Source organism: Ixodes scapularis, unplaced genomic scaffold, assembly GCF_016920785.2.
Source record: "Ixodes scapularis isolate PalLabHiFi unplaced genomic scaffold, ASM1692078v2 ptg001158l_1___fragment_3__unscaffolded, whole genome shotgun sequence".
In the NCBI taxonomy this organism is placed as follows: domain Eukaryota; kingdom Metazoa; phylum Arthropoda; class Arachnida; order Ixodida; family Ixodidae; genus Ixodes; species Ixodes scapularis.
In genome coordinates, this window is record NW_024610108.1 from 3169131 (window position 1) to 3175000 (window position 5870).

At 47.9% G+C, this 5870-nt stretch overlaps 2 non-coding genes across 2 annotated transcripts; both read left to right on the plus strand.

Annotated features, from left to right (window-relative positions):
- Positions 1–3275: 3275 nt before the first annotated feature.
- Positions 3276–5091, plus strand: LOC120845557. Its single transcript, XR_005716759.1, has one exon. It is a non-coding gene; the product is annotated as a small subunit ribosomal RNA (ribosomal RNA).
- A 433-nt stretch (positions 5092–5524) lies between these two features.
- LOC120845470 lies at positions 5525–5677 on the plus strand. Its single transcript, XR_005716671.1, has one exon. It is a non-coding gene; the product is annotated as a 5.8S ribosomal RNA (ribosomal RNA).
- The last annotated feature ends 193 nt before the right edge of the window (positions 5678–5870 follow it).

Genomic DNA, 5870 nt, shown 5'->3' on the forward strand with positions numbered 1-5870 from the left:
GAACTGTGAAGGTTTTCAAGTGCATTTCCTTTCCTCCTTTATTGAGCGCACAATTCTAGAGTGGAACTTCCCTTCTGACATTGCAATAAAGTTTCCTGCACAAGGAAGAAAAACCTGCCATTTGACCTCCCTTGTGTGTGCAAAGTGTCAATGTTCCTATATTATGCTTGAACATGGTCTTTTTGTCTTCCTATTTGTCGCAGAAATCATGTATGTGTATGTATGTATGTATATATATATATACCAATATCGCACTTTATGGATTAATCTTGCACGACCTGTGAAAACCACGTATCTCTGGCTTTCCTCACGTTCGATTTTCGAGCAATTTATGAAGCTAGCTTGGGGAGATTGATTTCGCTCGCACACAATTCGAGGCGCGAGGACGGGCATGTACGAACACCTACGTAGTCGGGACGGTAAACAAAACTTACACAAATTAAAATCCTGCGCAGATAATAAAAGAAAGAGCAACAGAAAAGTATGGGCGTCTTTCTTTACTAATTTCTTTTTTTTTTTTTTCTTTTTTAGGATTGTAAGCGGACGGGCTTCTTAAACGATACCAAAAAGCGAGACACAATTTGACAAACGGGTCACGTCACAAGAAAGAAAATCCCACATCCTCAAGCGTGTAAAAAATGCACGCAATATCTACAGTACTAGAATTTGAAGCGCTGCCAATCTCGCGTGCACTAGCCCAAATCGCCTTGCTCCCGCTCACGTCAAAGCGACACAGACCTCGTCGGAAAGGTACGCTTTCTGACGCGGTCAACCGGTAAAAACACTATATATTGTAAAATTCTGTACTTTGGACGTGATTAATTCGGACTGCTTTGCGGCTAACTAAGCGCGCGTTCCTTCCCAATGAAACGAAAGAGCGAGATTAGAAATAGAGGAAATAATTCCCGTGAAAAGAAAGAAATTCGTCTCTTATTGAGCTTGGCAGTAAAGCACGCGACATCTCCAGTATTCCGTTTGAAAGCGCTGCCCGTCGCAAGTGCAGTAGTGTACATTGTTCGGCTCTCGCCCAGTTGAAAGCGCCAGAAAGCCCGTGTCGCCTCGCGACACGGGTAACCGCTAGAAAACACGCACATTTTAAAGTCGCGTGTTTTGCACTTGATTCCTCGGAAGTACTTTGTGGGAGACGAAGCGGGCGTTCCATGCCAAGGACACGGAAGAGAGAGATTAGAAATAGAGCGAACAATTCGCGTGAAAAGAATAATATTTGTCTCCTATCAAACTTGCCAGAAAAGTAAGCGAGATTTCCAGTATTCCGTTTGAAAGCGCTGCCCGTCGCAAGTGCAGTAGTGTACAGTGTTCGGCTCTCGCCCAGTTGAAAGCGCCAGAAAGCACGTGTCGCCTCGCGACACGGGTAACCGCTAGAAAACACGCACATTTTAAAGTCGCGTGATTTGCACTTGATTCCTCGGAAGTACTTTGTGGGAGACGAAGCGGGCGTTCCATGCCAAGGACACGGAAGAGAGAGATTAGAAATAGAGCGAACAATTCGCGTGAAAAGAATAATATTTGTCTCCTATCAAACTTGCCAGAAAAGTAAGCGAGATTTCCAGTATTCCGTTTGAAAGCGCTGCCCGTCGCAAGTGCAGTAGGGTAAATTGTTCGGCTCTCGCCCAGTTGAAAGCGCCAGAAAGCCCGTGTCGCCTGGCGACACGGGTAACCGCTAGAAAACACGCACATTTTAAAGTCGCGTGATTTGCACTTGATTCCTCGGAAGTACTTTGTGGGAGACGAAGCGGGCGTTCCATGCCAAGGACACGGAAGAGAGAGATTAGAAATAGAGCGAACAATTCGCGTGAAAAGAATAATATTTGTCTCCTATCAAACTTGCCAGAAGAGTAAGCGAGATTTCCAGTATTCCGTTTGAAAGCGCTGCCCGTCGCAAGTGCAGTAGGGTAAATTGTTCGGCTCTCGCCCAGTTGAAAGCGCCAGAAAGCCCGTGTCGCAAAGCGACACGGGTAACCGCTAGAAAACACGCATCTTTTTCTTTTGTTAATCCCGTGCTTCTCACTTCGTTCCTTGAGAGGACTTTGTTGGGAACTAAGTGGCGGGGCCTTCCAAACGAAACCAATGGTAGAAACAATGAAGTGAGCAAAGAAGAGTAGTGTAAAGAAAGAAAATTGCCTATTATGAAGCCTGCCGTAAACACGCGCGATACCGCGAGCATTCGGATTAAAAGCAGTGACAATCTCACTTACTATAGCGCTCATTGTTCGGCTCTGACACAATTCAAAACGCATGAAACGCCCCGTGTAAATATTGGTTTACTTTGTAATAACAAAGTCGATAAACTTTCTGTTGACCATGTTAACATGAACTGAAAGTCGAAAAGAAGTAATCAGAGTCAAGCAGGGGTCAGCACGTTTTTAATAAAAAGCGAGAAATAATTTTTTTTTATAGGGGTAGGATGTATGTACGTATGTATGTATACATAGAGGCAGACAGGAAAAAAAGAACATTTATATATATATATATATACACACAAACATACATACATACATATATATATATATATAAGGAGAGAGAGAGGGGAAAAAAATAAGAAAGAAAGAAGGACAAATAAATGATACTGAATAACGAGGAGCCACATAAGTGAGAGACAGTAAGTCAGTCAGTCAGTCACCGAAACTGATAACCACAAACTATGTACAGAATGCTCTTGAAGGATCTTCTTTATACTTATCGGTGCTATTATGTGGAGGTGGGGTCTGTCGAGCGTTCGATTGGTGCGAGCGGCGTGTGACGACGTCGCCGACGCCTTTCGTCGCCGTCTCGGCCGCTGCCTCCGCCGCATGGTCGTTACAGCAAGGTACCTGCGATCTCTGGCGTCTGCCGTTGGGGTCGGTTCTCGGGTGCACCTGTGTCTTGAAAACGAATGCGAGAGGAGGGTGTTTCGGAGCGTCCGCGCTAACCGAACGGTGTGAAATGACGAGTGCGTTCTGACCGAAGGCCGGGGTGCGTCCTCGCGTCCTCACGGGACCTGAAAGCTCGGCAACGCTGCGAAGGCGTCGTCAATGATTTTTTTGGCGTACGACTTTCTGTTGCTACGACGAGAAAGAAATTTATGCGCTTCTTGCCGCGTCGGTACCGACCTCGGTCGGGGATATTCCGGCTGCGCGCTCGAACGTGCTTCATTTCTTCTTGGATTTGGAAGTAATTCCTAAGCGTTGTGTGTGTTTGCGGTTCGTAAGGGGCGCCTGACGGTGGCCCCGCGTCCGCGCGTTGGTAGGGTTTTGGGCGACCCACCACGAAAAGATTACCTGGTTGATCCTGCCAGTAGTCATATGCTTGTCTCAAAGATTAAGCCATGCATGTCTAAGTACATGCCGAAACAAGGCGAAACCGCGAATGGCTCATTAAATCAGTTATGGTTCCTTAGATCGTTTCTTCCTACTTGGATAACTGTGGCAATTCTAGAGCTAATACATGCAGTGAGCCCGAAGCCCCTCGGGGCGACGGGTGCTTTTATTAGACCAAGATCAATCGGGCTTCGGTCCGTTTTGTGTGGTGACTCTGGATAACTTTGTGCTGATCGCACGGCCACGAGCCGGCGACGTTTCTTTCAAGTGTCTGCCTTATCAACTGTCGATGGTAGGTTATGCGCCTACCATGGTTGTTACGGGTAACGGAGAATCAGGGTTCGATTCCGGAGAGGGAGCCTGAGAAACGGCTACCACATCCAAGGAAGGCAGCAGGCGCGCAAATTACCCACTCCCGGCACGGGGAGGTAGTGACGAAAAATAACAATACGGGACTCTTTTGAGGCCCCGTAATTGAAATGAGTACACTCTAAATCCTTTAACGAGGATCCATTGGAGGGCAAGTCTGGTGCCAGCAGCCGCGGTAATTCCAGCTCCAATAGCGTATACTAAAGTTGCTGCGGTTAAAAAGCTCGTAGTTGGATCTCAGTTACAGGCGGGAAGTGCGTGGACACCACGTTACGGCCCGTGCTGAACATCATGCCTGTCGTGGCTTGGTTCCCTTCATCAGGTGCCTTGCTTTGGCCGGCGCGTTTACTTTGAAAAAATTAGAGTGCTCAACGCAGGCGATTCGCCTGAATAACAGTGCATGGAATAATAGAACAAGATCCTGTTTCTGTTCTGTTGGTTTTTGGAATACAGGATAATGATTAAGAGGGACAGACGGGGGCATTCGTATTGCGGCGCTAGAGGTGAAATTCTTGGACCGTCGCAAGACGAACTACTGCGAAAGCATTTGCCAAGAATGTTTTCATTGATCAAGAACGAAAGTTAGAGGTTCGAAGGCGATCAGATACCGCCCTAGTTCTAACCATAAACGATGCCAACCAGCGATCTGCCTGAGTTACTCAAATGACTCGGCGGGCAGCTTCCGGGAAACCAAAGTATTTGGGTTCCGGGGGAAGTATGGTTGCAAAGCTGAAACTTAAAGGAATTGACGGAAGGGCACCACCAGGAGTGGAGCCTGCGGCTTAATTTGACTCAACACGGGAAAACTTACCCGGCCCGGACACTGGGAGGATTGACAGATTGAGAGCTCTTTCTTGATTCGGTGGATGGTGGTGCATGGCCGTTCTTAGTTGGTGGAGCGATTTGTCTGGTTAATTCCGATAACGAACGAGACTCTAGCCTATTAAATAGGTGCGTGGTTCTCTGCACCTTGCACCCTTCTTAGAGGGACAAGCGGCTCCTAGCCGCACGAAACAGAGCAATAACAGGTCTGTGATGCCCTTAGATGTCCGGGGCCGCACGCGCGCTACACTGAAGGAAGCAGCGTGTTTTTATCCCTGTCTGTAAAGACTGGGTAACCCGTGGAACCTCCTTCGTGATTGGGATAGGGGCTTGCAATTGTTCCCCTTGAACGAGGAATTCCCAGTAAGCGCGAGTCATAAGCTCGCGTTGATTACGTCCCTGCCCTTTGTACACACCGCCCGTCGCTACTACCGATTGAATGATTTAGTGAGGTCTTCGGACCGATACCCGGAGCGGCCTTTCGGTTGCGCCGGTGTGTTGGAAAGATGACCAAACTTGATCATTTAGAGGAAGTAAAAGTCGTAACAAGGTTTCCGTAGGTGAACCTGCGGAAGGATCATTACCGGATGTTATTTGGCATCGTTTTGTCTTCTTCCTCTTGTACGGGGAATGGACTCGATGTGCGAATTTATCTGGCGCCGATCCCGACCAAGCTTGGATGCCGTCGGGACGGCACAAAAAAAAAAAAACTGTGGTTCGGATGTGCCTTTTTCTTTGGGTGGCCTCCGTTCCTTTCGATGATGCGCCCAGCGGGAGCCCTCTGCTGCCTCGATTGAGAGGAGATTTCAAGTGCACCGGGACAATCCGCGGGTTACAAAAGGCGCATCGCCCCCTTTTTCGTCTCTTCTCGAGGATCGCCCTTTTGGTTTGATTAACGAAGAGGCGTTTGAGAAGAAGCTTTTTTTGCGCTTTCGAGATGGCATGGGATGTGCCGGGCGCGAAAAAAAAAACAACAACTTGTGTTTTGTCGTACTGATTGAAAAATCCAAAAACACGACTCTAAGCGGTGGATCACTCGGTTCTCGGGTCGATGAAGAACGCAGCCAGCTGCGAGACTTGGTGTGAATTGCAGGACACACTGAGCACTTACTCTTTGAACGCACATTGCGGCCTCGGGCCTTCCCGTGGCTTCGTCTGTGTGAGGGTCGGATCATATATCAAGAGAGGAGAATTTGTTTTCTACCTCGTTTTGACTGTGTCGGATCGTGGGCAGCACGCAGTTTTATGCTTTCTTGCGTTGCGTTTTCTTTGAGCAAATGCACGAGTGGTGCGATTGCACGCGTGCGCTTAACCAGTCCTCCTCCTCCTACGAGTTTTTATCGAACACTGCATGGGAAAACG